Consider the following 19,851-nt stretch of genomic DNA (forward strand, 5'->3'; position numbering starts at 1 on the left):
CAGATTTCTTTGGATGGGAGTACCTTATGTTTCTTGAACACAGATACCTATGTCCTTCAATATGGTTGGGGAATTTTCTACTGTTATTTCTTCAAGTATTCCTTCTGCCCCTTTTCCCTTCTCTTCTTCTGGGACACCCATGTGACATATGTTCACATGCCTCTTGCTCTCATTTCATTCCCTGAGTACCTATGCATTTTTGTCCATTCTTTTCTTCATTCATTCTTTTGCATGTTTGCTTTTGGAGGTCAGGTTTTCAAGTTCACCAATCCTTTCTTCTGCCTCCTCAAATCTGCAGTTATATGACTCCAGTCTATTTTTCATTTCATTTATTGTGTCTTTCATTTCCATAAGAACTGCTATTTTTCTATGTTGCTTCCAAATTATTCTTTGTGCTCAACCAATGTCTTCTTAATATCCTTAACCTTTTTAAGCATCTCATTAAATTTATTAAATATATTTTTTGAATATGTATGATTAGTTTTTTCAACTCCTTTACGATATATTGAGATTTACCTTGTTCACTTGACTGGACCATATCTTCCTGTTTCTTGGTATAGATCATAGTTTTTTTGTTGGAGTCTGCCTTGGGCTTACTAGATGTATTTATTATGGATGCATTTTCTCTCTTTAGTTGAGGGCTTCTTGTTCTTTCTTCCTTGCTGGTTGTGCAGTAGCAGCCAAAATGTAGTTGGTGCTGTAAGCTGTAGAGAATGAAGCTACCCACATTTCCCCAGGGACCAACAAACCTTCTCCCATTTTTCTCCTTTGCCAGGCATAGGAACAGAGCCACAACCATATGTAATAATCCAAGTCATGCAGGCCAAGACTGTCTAGAGTTGCCCAGGGATATTGATGCAGCTTTGTCTCCCTTCTTTCCTTGCCTGTGGTGGAGATGGAACTGCAGGTGTGGGCAGCAATCTATGCTGTGTCAATCCAAAATGAACAAAGTTACCCCAGTAGACTTCATACTCTTCATTCTGTGCTGTCTGAATGCACCTGCACTTACCTGGAGAGGCTGGTACAGGTCCTGCCATCTCCTCCTTATGAGAGGTGGGGCCGAAACCAGGATAGCATTCTAGGTCCATCTGGGTGAAAAGAAGTTGGTCCCAATTTAAGGTGAAGATAAAATATGGGCCCAAAAGAGATTAGGAAATTGATGGAAACTTGGTGTAATTAAAGGGGAAAAACAATAAAACCTTTAAACATTGAATAATGGATGGAGATGACAAAGAGAATGATCAGATTCTCAAGTACCTACCAAGAAATGATTCTTGCATATCATTATGACCAGCAGGCTGTCTCTTAATTTTATTTTGGAAATGACACAATTTTTTACTTAGGATGTATTTATTTACTTTCATTATAGTTATATATAATTATAGTTTATGAAATGTTTGTTTTATTTTTACAATTGATACTTTTTATATCTGGAATAATTGGCCAGATATTTTGGGTTGAAATAAAATGCTTTAAGATTTAGCCTACTAGAATTAAGTTAAAGAAAAACTAGTCATTTATAACCTTTCTTTTAATAGCTGGATTTTTAGAATAAATTTTAAACCCTTAAATAAGTATACTTTAGCTATAAACTTATGTTAGTATGCAAGAAAGGTATGAGATATTTAGGAATTTTTTAAATGCATTCTTCACATCCTTTTCCTTAGGCTATAAATCAGCATTGATATTAATATTGCTGCAGTGTAAACAATCTAGGCCATTTTATCAGTACCTAATAGATACCTAATGTCCTTGGTGGCAAATACATGGGAAAAGAGTACCATAAAATGGAACATAGGAAGGGAGAAGCAAGATAGAACTGGATTAAGTGGGCCCTCAAAACCTTTCCTGCAAACAAATGGCTGAGAAGGGGCATAGTCCTGTCTGAGTGAGCTGTTTTGGGAACCCACGGAAGAGGAGACTTCAGGACTATTCTCTGGAGGGAATTTGATCAAAGAGACAAAAAGCCCAAGGGAAAACCATGAGTTTCTTGTTCTGGTGGTGGGAAACAGGGGGTAGTTAAGCCTTGCCCTCAACATAAAACCTGCTGTGAATCCCCTGATGCCTATCAGCCACGAAATGGGGGTGTTCTCCAGGAATAAGAGGGTTCTGGTAAAGGACGGAGAAGAGTTTCCTTTCTGTGTGTTTGGTTATCTGTACCGCCCTTTGAACTTTAAGGAGCATAACAGTTGGCAAGAGATTTTCCCAGGGAAAGGAGAGTGGTGAATCTGCTCTGGCAACCTAATTTACCTAGCTGACCCGCGAGAAAGGAACTTGGAACCTGCGAGAGGGCGGAGACAGGCAACCGATTAGTCTAGTGCTGAAAACTATCAAAATTCCAACTCTCCTAAGGGAGGTGGGTAGAAGGAAGTACTTAATAACCTACCAAGAGCCTATTTAGGGTCCTCTGGGAGGAGGGGGATATCTGGAACAGGGTTGAGGGTCATTTCTCTGCTATGAGTTTGCATACCAGGGTCCCATTTGAAATTCAGAAGGGAAATCAACCTGACCATGTTGAGGTGAGGGGGGATCTGATCACACAGGCTATCATATCCTGCTGCCCTAGGGAAGAAAGCAGTAAGAAATGAAAGAGGGAAGGGACAGACAGTCTCGTAATCAGCAGGTATCTACCCAACAACAAAGAGACAAACCTGCCTTAAGGAAATGTACTGGATAGCTTTCTAGCTAACTGCCCCACAGGAAAGTTTAGCTCACTTGAATATTCAAAGGAGTCTCCCCTTTGAGCCAGAATCAAATCTGGGGAGATTTGATTCTGGCTCTCCTTAGAGTAGTGATCCATTGAGTTATCAAATACCCAGATGATACTTTAGGACAGGGAACACATAGACATTAATTCTGTATTAGTTTCTCTTTGGTCTTTTATTTCTCTTTAAAAAATTTTTCTTTTTTAAAATTTAACTTAGTTAAATTAGTTGATTCAAAACCTTCAGAGGGCAGTCTGCACAGTAACTGATTGATAAACACTGGCAGCCTAAGAAGCTCCTCAGGGGCCTACTAGGAAAGGCTGCTTCTCATAAGTTTTTGTTTGATTGCTTGCTTGAATGTTTGGTGTGTTTTTTTCTCTTCTTTTACCCCACCCTATTTTTTTTTAAGTAGGTGCTAGTGTCTTGTTTTTATTTCCTCTGTTTCCTATTCCTTTGTTTCCCCTTTTATTGTATACCAGTTGTGTCTATTTAAACTATTTCTTTTACTCTCTTAATCTAGCTATCTTCTGCTTTCTATTTTTCTTCTTACATTCCACCTCTCTTTGTTTAGTCTTCAATTTTTCTTCTTTTTGTTTCTATCTCCTCTATTCTCTGTTTTTTCTTTTTATAAATCTTTTTTTCTGATTATTTTTCTTTTTCTCTTTCCCTTTCTTCTTATGATTCTGGCCTGTTAAGTCATTCTAGATATTTTTCTTTATTCAGTTTTTTATTTCATTGTTTGTACACCACTTTTTTATTTTTAATCCTCTGCACGTCTTACTTGAGTTAATTATTTATTTTCGTAGGTCTTATATTGTTCCTCTTCTACCTTTTCCTATTACTTGTTTTTTTCTTTTCTTACCACTTTCTCTTTCCCAGGCACTGATCTTTTTCTTTCCAGGGAACATAGAAAACAGCTAGGAAATAGAATAAGAGGAAAAAAGTGTCAAAGAGAAAACTTACCACACACACACAAACAGCAACTAAATAAAACCATAGAGTGGAGAAAGAAACCAATCAACTGAATAAACCCACCAAGATTGTGGGGAGCCGCCTGGAGCTACGTGCATTTGCGGTCTCCAGCAACATGGCGGTTTTCATAAGTACGCCTACTCCACCCCTGTGCTTCCGCCTTCTTCTTCCCCTTTCCCCAGTTTCCCGGGCAAAAAGTGTCACACCTGCGCAACAAGATGTTGAAGCCATGACCAGCATTGAAGACTCACAACCTATAGCAAATGGTGTAACAGCATTTTATTGCCTTATATGGAAGAGCCGCTTCATCAGCCTATCACCCCCTGCTAATACCCTCCCCTTATTATATATTCTGATGCTCTACCCTCAATAAACGGAGACTTGATCAGAATCCTGTCTTGTCTCCATTTCTCTCGCCTCTTGTCCCCCAATTCCCACTCCCTCTTTCAGGTGCCGGTTGGTTTGACCTGCGGGCCGGGTCAATTGGTGCCCGAACAGGGACCTGAAAATGAGGAATCCAGTGAGGAACGCCAACAGACAGTCTGGCCGAACCAAGTGTAACGTCCAGAAATCAAAAAGGAGAATCAGAGAGTAATAAGAGGATTCTGCGAGGGAACCTGCCTCCCTGTGGTGAAGCCTCGGTAAGTGATCGGCAAATATGAGACAAGCAATGAGTGAGCACAAACTTTTTATTAAGAGCCTCGGAGAGGTGTTAAAGACGAGAGGAATAAAGGTTAAATTTAAGGAGCTAATAGAATTCTTTAGATTTTTGAGAGAAGTCTGTCCATGGCTTCCTCAGGAAGGGACCATAAATGAAAGGTGGTGGAGTAGAGTTGGGGATGCTCTACAAGACTTTTATAAAACCTTTGGCCCTGAGAGAGTTCCCGTAACCGCTTTCTTCTACTGCAATGCTATCATTGACCTCTTCACGATCCGCCACACCAATGTATTGGCTGCACAAGTAGTTGCTAAAGGCAAGGAACTCCTAGCAAAGGACAGGTCTAAATCCCCCCCCCCCCCCCGGCAAAAAGTCCTGCTAAATACCATCCCCCCCATTCAGACTAGGTGTCTATTAAAATAGATAGCGATGATGAGAGTGCCCCTGCCCCTTGCTCTAAGGGAAGAGCTGGCCCTAATCAGAGGAGGAGAGTTATTAGTAATCCAAACCCTAATGCCCCGGGTACAGATTGCAATAACACCAACCCTGAGGCTGAAGAACGCTCTGTTGGTTTCTGCCCACCCCCATATGCATCCCCCGCTTCTGACCCTGCTAGCCTAGACCCCAATGCAGATCTAAAGTTACGGCTCTCTCTTTTAAAAGAGAGAAAGGATCTACAATCTCAATGCGCAACTCTGCAGCATCAGCTCAACTTAACCCCTCCTCTAAAAAATCCCCTAACTGCCAACTTCCGCAAACCACCCCTTTTTTCATTCCCTGTTATCGAGAGGCCTGGGGCCCTAATGAGGCTGGTGAGGGGAGCGAGGTTGCTGTTGAACCTGAGCCTGAGTGCATCTATAACTCTTTCCCTTTCAAACCTTGAAGGAGCTTAAGTCCGCGGTCACCACCTATGGCCCTACTGCTCCATACACCTTCTCTCTGTTAGAACATTGCTGATGGGTGGCTCACCCCCCATGACTGGCACACCCTTGCCCGCTCCACTCTCAGTGCCGGAGATTATCACCTCTGGAAGTCAGAATATTGTGAGTTTTTCAAGGAAACCGCACAGCGGAATCTCAGAACTGAGAATGGGTGGACTGAGGACATGCTTCTCGGCACAGGAGATTTTAAGCAGAACTCAAATCAGTTGCATTATGATGCCAGACTTTTTGAACAAGTCCATGCCACAGCCCTTAAGGCCTGGAAAAGACTGCCTACCAAGGGACAATCCCTTACCTCCTTAACTTCCATCCATCAGGGCCCCGAGGAACTATTCTCCAACTTCGTAGGTAGACTTTGCACCTCTGCTGAGAGAATGTTTGGTGATGCAAATACTGATGCTGACTATGTAAAACAACTTGCCTTTGAAAATGCTAATGCAGCCTGCCAAGCGGCTATCCTGCCTTATAGAAAAAGGGAAAATCTCTCTGGCTACCTTAAGCTTTGCTCAGACATAGGCTCCACAAAGCAGCAGGGCCTGGCTATAGCTGCCGCCATAAGGGAGGCCACCTCTGAACAGGCCCAAGCCTTCGCCGCAGCCTTGAGAGAAGTGCTTCCATCCCCGGTGCCCCGTGCACCTAGGGCCTGTTTCTCTTGCAGCAACCCTGGCCATCTAGCCAGAGATTGTCGTCGCTGCCCCCCTGCTAGCCAAAAGCCATCCCCCTTTCCCAACTCCTGCCCCCATTGCCACAGGGGCAGACACTGGGCTAATGAATGCAAATCAACAACCGATTCTTCAGGTCACCCACTCCCTCCTTATCAGGGAAATGGGAGGAGGGGCCAGCCCCAGGCCCCGACAAACAATCAGACTTATGGGGCAATCAGCTTTGTTCCCAACAGCGGCAATCTATTTGCAACCTCTGTAGAGCCACCTCAAGGAGTACAGGATTGGACCTCTGTACCTCCTCCCACACAGTACTAACACCGCCTATGGGTGTTCAAGCCCTGCCTACAGGCGTGTTTGGCCCACTACCAAAAGGCACTTTTGGCCTCATCATTGGGTGAGGCAGCTCCCTTATTAGTGGCCTCCACATTTCCCCTGGAGTTGTGGATAGTGATTTCACCAGAGAAATAAAAATTATGGCTTCTGCTCCAAAAAGCATTATTTCCTTCCCTGCCAGACAGCAGGTCGCTCAACTACTAATACTCCCCCTAATACCCACCAACAACACTGCCATTGATAGTGACCACAGGGATAGAGCATTCGGCTCCTCTGATGCATACTGTGTACACCCCATCACCACCCACAAACCTACTATGTCTTTTTGGCTTGACAGTAAACAATTTGAAGGCCTAATAGATACAGGGGCAGATGTTACCATCTTAAAAAAAGCTGATTGGCCATCCACCTGGCCCCTTTCTCCCTCCTTAACCAACTTACAGGGCATTGGGCAAACCCGAAACCCTGAAAGAAGTCCCAAGCTCTTAACTTGGAAAGATAGGGAGGGAAATCAAGGAACTATACAGCCCTATGTCCTCCGAGGGCTCCCTGTCAATCTGTGGGGATGAGACTTACTTGCCCAAATGGGACTCTGTATGGGTAGCCCCAATAATATAGTCACAGCTCAAATGCTTTCCCAGGGATTTAAGCCAGGAAAAGGCTTAGGAAAGCTTGAGACAGGCATTACTCAACCCATACCGGCCACAGGACACACCCACAAAAAAGCCTGGGAAATTTAGCCTAGGGGTCATTGATCTTCCTGTACCCCATGCAGACCAAATCACCTGGCTTTCAGATGAACCTGTATGGGTCGATCAATGGCCTTTATCCTGAGACAAGCTACAGACCGCCCAGCGGTTAGTGCAGGAACAGCTAGCGGCAGGACATATTACAGAAAGTGACTCTCCCTGGAATACTCCTATTTTTGTGATTAAAAAGAAATCTGGAAAATGGCAATTATTACAAGACTTAAGAGCAGTAAACAAAACAACGATACCTATGGGAGCCTTGCAGCCTGCTCTTCCAACCCCTGTAGCCATTCCCTTTGGATATTATAAAATTATCATAGATCTAAAAGATTGTTTCTTTACTACCCCATTACACCCAGCTGATCAAAAATGCTTTGCATTTAGCCTCCCCTCTGTGAATTTCAAAGAACCTATGAGGAGATATCACTGGAAGGTTTTACCCCAAGGCATGACAAACAGCCCTACCTTATGTCAAAAATTTGTGGCTGCCGCCATAAGAGAAGTAAGGGCAATATGGAAAGACCTCTATGTTATTCACTACATGGATGACATTTTAATGGCTGGTAAAAAGGAACAAGATGTCCTAACTTGTTACCATGATATGAAAACAGCCTTAAAGGCACACGGGCTTCAAATTGCCCCTGATAAAGTACAATTACAAGACCCTTATACCTACCTGGGGTTTCATATGGTGGGAAATAAAATAACCACCCAGAAGGCCAACCTCAGACTAGACAAACTAAAAACCCTAAACGACTTCCGAAAGCTCTTAGGCAACATAAATTGGCTCTGTCCCTACTTAAAATTAACCACAGGAGACTTAAAACCCCTATTTAACATATTACAAGGAGACTCTAACCCCAACTCCCCTAGAAGTCTTACTCCAGAAGGACGCCAAGCCCTTAAAATAGTTGAGCAAGCTATACAATCACAATTTGTCACTACCATGGACTATAGCCAACCCTTGTTTTTTGTCATAGTAAAACTTCTCTCACTCCCACGGCAGTATTCTGGCAAACAGCCCCCATAATGTGGGTGCACTTACCCACGTCACTCGCTAAAGCAATTTATCCTTACTACCAAGCTGTCGCAGATATTGTCTGCCTAGGGAGAGAACAAGGCAAACATCATTTTGGTAAGGAACCCGATACCTTTATTCAGCCCTATAAAGAGGAACAAATCAGCTGGCTGTTGCAGACAACTGACAGCTGGCCTATTGCTTGTGCATCTTATGCCGGACAAATAGATAACCATTACCCCAATGATAAGCTACTACAATTTTTGAGTACGCATGACTTCATTTTCCCCTTCACCACTTCTCTCCAACCCATCACTGGAGCCCTATCAGTATTCACCGATGGGTCCTCCTCGGGAATGGCTGCTTATGTCTTTAATAACAAAACTGTCTGGTTTCAAACCCACTCCAAATCTGGGCAGCTTATAGAGCTACAAGCTGTCATAGCTGTATTCTCTGCATTCTGAGATGCCTCTTTCAATCTCTTCACAGATAGCGCTTATATAGCTCAGTCAGTCCCTTTACTTGAAACTGCCACTCAAATAAAGAATGTCTCAGAAGCGACAACCTTATTTACTCAACTACAATCTCTTATTCAAAAAAGAAATCATCCATTTTTTATTGGTCACCTTAGAGCTCATTCCAATCTTCCCGGTCCCCTTACCCTAGGAAACCATTTAGCTGATCAAGCCACTCGGCTGCTGTGCTGTGTTAACCAGGGCATGCATAACAACTCAGATAACCTTAACAAGGCTATTAAAGCTCACCAATTACATCATATTAATGCACATACTTTAAGGCTTATGTTCAAAATTACCAGAGAACAGGCTCATCAGATTGTTAAAGGATGCCCTTCCTATGTAACCCTTTTACCTACACCTCATTTAGGAGTGAATCCTCGAGGTCTCATACCCAATGCCCTCTGGCAAATGAACGTAACTCATATTCCTGAATTTGGTAATCTAAAATATGTGCATGTTACTGTTGATACCTTTAGCGGCTTTATTTTGGCCACCCCACAAACAGGGGAAGCAGGAAAAAATGTTATTGCACATGTGTTAACTGCCATGTCAGTATTAGGTATCCCACAACAAATAAAAACAGATAATGGCCCCGGTTATACCAGTCACATGTTTGCCACCTTCTGCCAACATCTGGGCATAAAACACATCACAGGCATTCCATATAACCCCCAAGGCAAAGGTATAGTAAAAAGATCACATCTGTCTCTAAAAAACATCATAGAAAAAATAAAAAAGGGGGAGTGGTACCCCGTCAAAGGATCCCCCAAAAATCTATTATCCCACTCTCTCTTTATTCTAAATTTTTTAAGCTTAGATCAAAAAGGACATTCTGCGGCTAACCGCTTCTGGCACCCTAATACCAGCACAAAACTTGCCACAGTCCTATGGAAAGACCCAATGGATAATATCTGGCATGGACCCAATCCTGTCCTAATATGGGGCAGAGGATCAGTTTGTGTCTATTCCAAAAAACTAGATGCAGCCAGGTGGCTGCCGGAACGATTGGTAAAACAAATAGATAATAACAACCTATCCAGGGTAGAGAACTCTCCCTGAGTTGAACTCTGCTTTCTTGCAGGAGAGCAACCAACGCTAAAACCCATGCGGCTGTACAGCCCCCCTGGAATCCTTCTGTGACGCCGGCACTCCGAGTCTTTAGTACAACCTAAGAGTGTATCGGCCAAAGCCGCACAGCACATCCGCCAGCGCCAGCTGCTTGCGACTGAAGAGCCCATCCTTGCTACAGCTCCCTCATGTTTCTCTCTCCCCCTCTTGCTTTCACCTCCCCAAACCTCCATTATGAAACCGCAGTAAGAGAACATGGTGCGTACCGCACCTCCCTCTGGCCTCCACACATTATAACCAAAATGGGAGCACACTGACTGCTGGCAGCGGTTCTCAAATACATATGCATCCTGTCAGGTTCTGAGGTGATGAACTGGATAGCCAATGATGGGCAACTGGGCATGATTGGTTCCATGGCAGAGCCACCTAAGACAGAGACACAGCCTTTCGCCACTGTTGCATTCTCCATGACGGGTAAGGCAATCCGCCTAACTGTTTGCACGCCCTGACCTAAGACAGGCACAGTTCCCCCCAAACTCAGGGTGCTTCATAAAATATAATAAAGAAGGGGGACCTGTGGGGAGCCACCTGGAGCTACATGCATTTGCGGTCTCCAGCAACATGGCGGTTTTCATAAGTACGCCTACTCCACCCCTGTGCTTCCACCTTCTTCTTCCCCTTTCCCCAGTTTCCTGGGCAAAAAGTGTCATGCCTGTGCAACAAGATGTTGAAGCCATGACCAGCATTGAAGACTTGCAACCTATAGCAAGTGGTGTAACAGCATTTTATTGCCTTATATGGAAGAGCCGCTTCATCAGCCTATCACCCCCTGCTAATACCCTCCTCTTAGTATATATTCTGATGCTCTACCCTCAATAAGCGGAGACTCAAGATAAAGAGATGCCTAAAAGCTAACAAAAAATTCCAAACCATACTAAGAAACAGAAAGACATGGCCAGGTTCAATGAACAAACTAAAAATCAGGAGAAGGTGCAGAATATGGAAAAACTAATCATGGCTGTCCAAACCAATATAATGAAAATCTTAATGAAGCGAAGGAAGAGAATAAGAATATTAAGAAGACACTAGGAGAACATACTGAAAAATTGTAAAGAAACATTAAAAAATAACAGATGTGTTGGTGATGAATGGCACAATCCAAGAAATCAAAAATACACTGGAAGCACATAACAGCAGATTTGAATAGGCAATGGAAAGAATTGCAATGTGGAAAACAGTACATCAGAACTCAAACAAACAGTAAAAAAGATGGAAAAAAAAGATTGAAAAAATTCATCAAGGATTTAGGAATCTGAACAACAAAACAAAATGTACAAACATATACCTTATAGGCATCCCAGAGGGAGAAGAGAAGGGAAAGGGACAGAAGGAATTTGGTTATTGAGAGAGATGATGTACATGCCCAGGAAGTGATCACACCCCAAACAGTATAAATCTCAATGAGCATACTCCAAGATGTATACTCTTCAAATTGTCCAATGATCAAGACTAAGAGAGAATATTGAATATAGCAAGAGAAAAGAGAACAATCACATACAAGGGAAGCTCAATAAGATTAAGTGCTGCTCTCTCACCTAAAAACATGAAGGCAATAAGGCAGTGGTATGACATAGTTACGTTAAAAACTTCTAGCCAAGAATTCTCTATCCAGCAAATTTGGCATTCAAAAATGATGGAGAATTCAAAATATTCACAGATAAAAATAAATTAAGAGAGTATGCCAATGAGAAAGCTGCTCTTCAAGAAATACTAAAGGGACTGATGCAGGTTGAAAGATAAACACAGGAGAGGGAGAGAGTTGGAGGAGAATGTAAGACAATTTTTAAAAAAAAATACAAAAAGAGAAATAAAAACAACATATGACATACATAAACCCAAGGAAAATATAGGTAATGTAACTAATTCCCTGACAGTAATAACACTAAATATTAAAGGATTAAGCTCACCAGTCAAGAGACACAGATTGGCAGATTGGATAAGGAAATATGACCCATCTATATGCTGTCTACAAGAAACCCACCATAGACCCAGAGATTCAGGGATGCTGAAAGTGAATGGCTGGAAAACAATTTTACAAGCATACAGCAGCCAAAAAGGAGTGGAAGGAGCTATAGTAACATTAGACAAAATAGACTTTAAATGCAAAACTAATTAAAGAGACATCTAACCAGGGAACCTCAAAATACATGAGGCAAAAATTGGAAAAACTAAGTGAAAAAATAGAAGCCTCTGCAATTATACTGGGGGACTTTAATACACCATTATCACCTTTAGACAGAACATTTGGGTGGAGAATCAATAAAGACACTTTGAAAAATACAATGGAGAATCTACACCTAATACACATATACATATACTTTCTTCTCTAGTGCACATGGATCAATCTACAAGCTAGGCATCATGCAAGGCCACAGAACAATTCTCACTGAATTCAAAAATTGAATTTATACACAGTAATTTTTCTGACCACAATGGAATAAAGTTGGAAATCAGTAAGGTCTAGAAGACCAGATTGGGAACAAAGACAGGGAAGTTAAACAACACACTCTTAGACAAACAGTGGATCAAGGAGGAAATTTCAAAAGAAATCAGTGACTACCTTGAAATGAATGAAAATGTCAACAAAACATATCAAAACCTATGGAAGGCAGCAAAAGCTGTACTGAGAGGAAAATTCATAACTATAAATACATATAGCAACAACAACAACAAAAGAAAAATCTAAAAAGACCTAATGCACAACTAGAAATGTGGGGAGCCCTGCAAAGCAGGCTCCAAGGTTCACAAGAAGAATGTAGATAAAGAAGGAGGCAACCTTGGGCATATTTATGTGTGAACAAACTATGTGGAGTATGGATAAGAAGTCTAAGAAAACTGGGTTATCAGAGGGCTAATAATAACAAATATAACTTGCATATTTGTAATGACCTAGAAACAAAAGCTTCCTGTGAGAACTGCTGAATGTACTGTTTGTACTTATGATATAAAATAAAGTGTGTAATCAGGCTGAGTGCCTGAGGTAGCTGCTGCACTCTGGCAAGCTCCTCACAGTCCACCTGGTCCCCACTGTTTTGTGCAGAAGCCAACAATGAACCTTCACCATTTTACCCTAAAGAAATTTACATAGTCCCACAAGTGCCATGGGATGGTGGCCCAGGATCTTTCAAAGGTTGTCTTGCTATCAGTTGTTACCTTATTTCATTATATTGGTGATATTATATTAACCTCTGACTCTTTGTCAGAAACAGGTTTGGCTATTGCATTTGATGGGCTAAAAGCTAGAAGACAGGAAGTCAATCCCAACAAGATTCAAGGGCCTGGGGTAGCAGTAAAATTCTTGGGCAAAACCTTGTGGGATAAAATATGTTAGATGAAGTAATTGAAAAAATAAAAAATAAAACTACCGGTTCCTACCACAGTTAAACAGTTGCAAGTTTTCTTAGAACTCCTAGGTCACTGGAGGATATTTATAACACACTTTGCCCAAGTTCTCAGATCTTTACATGCTCTCATAAAATGAGCAAATACTTGGTCTGAGGAGATAAAGAGCAAAATGCATTTGAGAAAGCCAAATTCTTGGTCTCACAAGCCAAAGCCCTTTGGTCTCTTCTACCTACATCCTTATATATGAGAAGTAACTAGAGGTATTGAAGGTATGAGTTGGGATCTGTGGCAACTACAACCCTCAGGCATAATGCCCATAGGATTTTGGTTGCAGATGTGGAAGACAGCAGAGACTAAGTATTTTGTTATGGGGCAATAAATGATGGCAGTGTATACAGCCCTCTCACCATTTGAGTCTATAATAAGGATTCAGAGTGTAACTGTAAAAACAGCCTATCCATTAACATGTTGATAGAAGGCCTGCTAACTAGGTCCCTATCAGAGTGGCCAGTTGCAGTATTTACAGAAATGACATGCTTATCTGCAGTAGCAGGGAGTAATATTACCTAGCCCCCCTTAGTCAGGTTTTAAAACAAGTCTTTAGTCTTATATTATTTAAGAAACCAGACAGGACTCCAAAGTAGAGGCTCCTGCCTCCATCCTACCCATAGTACATGACAGAAATCCTCCAATTCCTGAAAATGCTTGCTACATTGATGGGCCCAGCAAATGGAATACTCAAAAGTGTGTAGCCATGGCCATACAAGATGCAAACTGATAGCAGCTGGCTGGACTCTGGTTTAGGACAGAGTAGATAATAGGATAAATTAAGGATCAAATGGATGGTAATTACTAGAGAAATATGCACCCTCTGAATTGACAGCTGAGGTGTATATTGGAGCTTAAGTTATGGATAAATCAATGGCATAGAGATGACTGGCAAGGGATGGGATACCTGTTATTGTGTGCTACCCTATGGCAAAAGACTTACAATAGCCCCAGAGACATCTCTGACAGTTTATCACGTACCTGCGCATCAAAAAACCTCCCACACTGGAACCAAGAGGTGGATGCTTCATCTCACATTCATCTGATGTGTTCTACATTTGTTGGAGAAGCAGCCCTATGGCTACTCCAAAAGTGTGGCCATAGGAGTTGTCATGGGATGGCACATGGCAACAGCACCAGACATTCCCATTAAAAATTTTGACCTGGTTTGTATCATAAGGGATTGTGAGGCTCGCTATCAGCTACAGAGACAAATGGTGCCTTACAGCAGTGGCATGAACACAGAGCCAACATTCAATTATGAGATTGGCAAATAGATTATATAGGACCCTTGCCTATCAGTGCCAATAAATGCTACACATTAACGTGTGAATACTAACACAGGACTTCTACAAGCCTTTCCAGTAAAACAGGCTGCCCAGCAAAACATTATCAAAAGGATAAAGTGGCTTACTAACCTGTACTCAATACCTCATTCATATAGATGGTGACCAAGGAATGCATTTCACCTGGCATAGTGTGCAATAATAGATTAAAGAACAAAATATTGATTGTCATTTTCACCTACTTTATAACTACATGGGGCATGACTGATAGAGAAGAAAAATGACTTGCCAAAACAAAAAATAAGGCAATTTACTAAAAGCCACATGATGCAGGGTTGGCCTCGATGTTTACTAGACTCTCTCCTGCATTTAAACCAGGCCAAAGCTACCACACATGATGTATCTTCATTTGAGTTTTTTGCATGCTCCATCAAAAAATACAGCCCCTAAAATAGTAAAGGTATCTGCTATAGCACCTGGCCATGTCCCAGAAGTAGATGGCAACATGTTGCTGCTGAAGATTCCTATGGATTTACCAGCCAGTGATGACTGAGTCTCTTTAGCCCTTTACAGGATATTACCTTCAGACTAGAATTGTTTCATAGTGCTGAAGGGTGCTATGCAGCAGGCTGGTAGAACACTAGAGCCAACCTTCCCATTTTCATGAGGACTGATGGTAGTACAATATGACCGCTGCATGAAAAGCATGCCAAGAGGGACATAATTGCCAGAGTTATATGGGTAGATCCTACAGAAACACAATTGGAGTTACATCCTTTTCCTATTGACAGTCAACATGTATGGTATTGTAAGCACAGATCTTGCCCACTCTCAGAAACTGTCCTAAGTCCTATGGGAGAAAGTACCACTGTTATTTTATTCACCAACCCCCTCTCTTAATTTGCCAAAGAACTATTGAATATTTGTGCTTGCATCTTTAAGCTTCTCTTTGAAATTCACTAGACTTTGTCTAAGATCTTTGACTAGACGACCAAAGAACCCACAACCATTGGGACTACTGAGTGTGTGGATATTAGCCAGGATCTGGCATCTCCTTTCTCCCCTGAATTTCCTCCCCTTATCTGTGGTGAATTTGTGTAATTGGCTAAAGACAGCAAATAATAGTTACCCTTCTTGGTGGCATTCCCAGAAATGGGCTTACAAAACGGAACAGCATTCAATATATTTACTGCTGCAGATGGAGGCACCTGCATGATGATTGGTACCATGTATTATGCCTATACAATAGATGAACATGCCAATGTTATTGACACTTTAAATCACCTGCAAATCTCTACCCATCATATTGGACATCTAGGTTGCTGAGACCAGCTCAGGAATAGGTTTGCACGACGGGAAGGTGATGCAGAACTGAAGAAATAAAAGGAGAGAAGGAAAGACCCGAGAGAGGAGATAAAGATGGGACCAGGGGACTCACAGCTTCTAAAACTGAGAGCCTCAACCCTAGTTTCCACATCGTATTTATTTAGGAACCAAAAAGCAGGTGTTTGTTATGCAACATTTACAATAATAAGATATAGGTCATACAAAGTTCAAATGTCTTCTTACGCAAACATTTTTTTGTGCTGACCAGAGGGTGTTTCATCTTGTCAAGGCCAGGTATTCCTAAACCTGCATTTTTTGTCTGCATTGCGGAAATGTCTCAACTTCAAACCATGTTTCTACTGTTTTCCCACAACACTAGGTCTCATGGACTCTTTTTTTCTCCTGGTTTACTAGCCTTCCTTTACAATGGAGCTATAATTTTCTTTTTGGAATTCTCATTGTACTCATTATTTGTTTGTCCTGTTGTTTGTATTGTATTTGTGGTCTCATATTCCAATACTGGAGACTCCAAGATTAACTTCCCATCTCCATGCTCAGAGATCTAAGTGGAAGAGGTGGCAAAAAAATAGTAAATGTAGTGGAATGGGGTGGGTTGTGGGGTAGGTAACTTTATATTCCACAACTTTTATTGCCCTTTTTTAAAATTAAACATAAACTAGATTCAGCTAGTCACAATTATCTGAGAACAAGTAGATCTTAAAATCAATAAAACTATCTGATCTTTCCTTCCTAACATAAGCAATGAGAACACATACTCCTTTGACATAATCAAAGGAGCCTTCTGTAGAAATCACATGCACTTCTACATGCCTTGATAAACATCTTTAAACATATGTACATAAAACCTTGACAAAAGTGCTCCATTCTTTTATAGTTATGCTTATGCTATGATAAATGACCCACCAATGTCTTAATAGTCATGGATGATGGAGTTCAGAATTGTTGTCCCTTCTTCCATTGATGAAGAGGACCCCATGTAAGTCCCCCTAATTAATGCTCATTTACTCATCAAGTTGAACTTATCCAAGTCATGTTTTGGTATGATGTATCCCTCTCCATTTAGTGGGAAGTTGTCATTTTATACAGCTACTTTTTATACTCAGAAGAAGAGTGCTGCAGTGCATGTCAAACTGAGTGGCTTCATAGGTCAGACATGTCATGATAGGAAGTTCAGTTCTCATGGTAATTAGATAGCCCATAGTTTAGCACTCAATCTCTATTAAGGCTCAGTTCTAGGCTAAAAGCTGTTTTTCTAAAGGAGAGTAATTATGTGTAAAATATGGTCAGTTTTGTTCTAAAATCTCATGCTTCTGCTCTGTGATTGTCATTCAGAGCACTTATAAAGGATTCGAACATCATCTCTTTTGGCCCTGACACTTCCATATGATTAGATAAGCAGAATCTTTTGGCCCAGTGGCAAAGCAGGTTTTATCGTAGTCTGAACCTGTGGCAAAGATTTAGCTTGTTCTGCCTCTCCTCCAAACCAGCAGCTCTTTTTGATTACTCAGTAAATGGGTCAGAGTAGAATAACCAAATGAGAACTATGTTGGCTCCAAAATCCTTAGAGGTCAACTAGACATTCTGCCTCTTCTTTGCTTGTAACACTGGACAGATGCAACAGCTTTCACCTGATAAGGAATATGTCCACATTACACATCTACTAAGTTAGAGTTTCTTGGTATAGGAAGCAGATATCCACATATTTTTCAAAGTTATGCTAAGACTCTGATGAATTGAAGCTATATTAACCCCCAGAAAAGTATGTTCATGAAGCTAACCCATTTCTTTGAATATGAAATTATTCTAAGTAAGGCCTCATGATTAGATTACCTCAGTAAGAAACTTTTTATTAAGTTACTTCAGTAAGGTGTGGCCTAGACTCTTAACCTTATAACTGGAGTCCTTTATAAAAAAAGAATGAAATCCAGAGGAAGAGATAGACACTTAAGCAGAAAGATGAAGGCAAGGAACCCTGGAGAAGGCTGGAGATGATAGGAAAGTAAAACAGAATCTACTATGAACCTTGCCAATTAACAGAGGTGTTCTGGAACCCTGGCAGATGTGTTTGGGGAGAAAGCATTGCCTGATGATAGCTTGATTTGAGCATTTTTCTTGGCTTTGGAATTTTAAGTTTGTAAACCAGTAAATCCCTATTGAAAATACAATCCATTTCTGGTATGTTCCTTTTGGAAGCCTAGCAGACTAAAACAGAGTCTTATGTATGCACCCAGGTACTTGTTTATAGATTAGTATATGAAATGGCCAAGACAAGGAAAGACCAAATAAACTGAAACATGTGACCTTTAACTTTACTGGACTTCTAATAGTGTAACATTCTATCACATAGACTGTTACAGTTCTGTCTACTGCCCCAATCTTTCTGTTAATACTTCTGATATATAAGTTTATCTTCTTGGTGGGATTCTCAATGAGCATAAATTATCTCTCATGCCACTTTGAAGTGTAGCACTTTAAAATTTAATAGGCACAGAAATTTTATATAGAATTTATAAGTTGTCACACATTATGATTTCATATTATTTTATTACATACATATATATCAAATTTTGAGGATTTAGAATTAATTTTTTAAGATAATCCACATAGCTAATATATATCAGAGCTAGCACTAGATACTAGAAAATAGTAATCAGATTACTTTCCTATCCTATTCCATATGGTTTTTCCACTGAGGAATCATATTTCGTAAGAGCCAAATTACCTTCATTAAGTCTTTTTTATCATGTACTTTGTTGTTGCACAAACCACTGTTTGAATATTATGGGTAAAATTTTTCATATCGTTGCTGTTCTGTTGCAGAAGAGAGTTATTGTGCTTTCTCCTTGGGCATTCCCTGTGGCCTTTAAGAAAGATTTAATACATTAGTATCAGTGTCTAAATGCATAATATTTATAACATACTGTAATTCAGTGGCCAGTTCAGTTCCAGAGGTAAGAGGAATGATTTTTCATCATTTGCACAATATTTTAGCAATTGTAACCCTGAAATCTCAAACTAGAGATTGGTCTTTAATATTTAAATTTGAGATAGTGTATTCTAGTTTATTGAGTTTCATTGAAATTGACCCACATGGCTTCTAGAGAACATAGGCAGGAAAATAGAAAGGTCTCTCTCACAAACTTTGTTCAATAGAGCTATAATCAGAAATTTATCTTAATTCTCTTGATGGAAGATAATACAATAGGGATAATAAAAATAAAGGTCTATATTTAAAATTGAGGGAAATTATTAAAGAGAGGGAAAATTAATTTTCTACCATCCATTCAGTGTGTGCCATTTATCTATCAAAATTTTATTTTCTGAGAGAGGATTATAAATGAATTTTAAATTAATTTACTAGTTAGCTAATTGGTTTGGAAAGATGAAGATACTTTTCCAAGCTTACACTGCCAATAGATGCTAAATCTGACATTATTTCCTTTATATTTAAAATAGCTTCAGTTTACATAAATGTTACAATTTTGTTGATTTGACAAAATATATAATGACATGTCTGTCTTTGCATTATCCAACAGAATAATTCCATTTTCCCCAAAATGCCCAATATTACATTGATTTTCCCTCTCCCTTTCCTCAGAACCTCTGTTTACTACAGCTGTTATATCTATGTTATAAGTACTTCCATGTTCAGTAGAAAAATAAGTCTACTTTGATCCATAATTGCATTCCTTCTTTATGTTTGATCATTCCCCAATCTTGAGGATTTTGGGATGGTGATGCCCACTCTGCTTCTGGTTGAAAGGGGGCTTAGATGTCATGGAGTGGATAGATGAAACTGTCTTGCTTAGAGTAGATACTTTCTACTAAATCTGATTTTAATAGGGTTATAGAGGTGGGATCTTAATCCTCCACAACTGTTATCTCTTCTCAGTCATGCCAGGGAAGTGAAAGTGGAGCTGTAATACTGCTAAAATTTCTCCAGTGTGTGTTAGTCAAGATGCATGATATAATGGATTACTTCATTAGACTACCTAGTGATATATTTTTCAAAATTTGCTTGCATAATTTTAATTTCTTTTACTTTGCTTTTTCCTATTTTCCTGATTCCTGTTTTTCCCTAGTGCTCTCTAGTAAATATTTCTATAAATAGTCCATGAATTATTGTAGGAGAGAGAAA

The sequence above is a fragment of the Dasypus novemcinctus genome, chromosome 10, assembly GCF_030445035.2.
Source record: "Dasypus novemcinctus isolate mDasNov1 chromosome 10, mDasNov1.1.hap2, whole genome shotgun sequence".
Classification (NCBI taxonomy): Eukaryota; Metazoa; Chordata; class Mammalia; order Cingulata; family Dasypodidae; genus Dasypus; species Dasypus novemcinctus.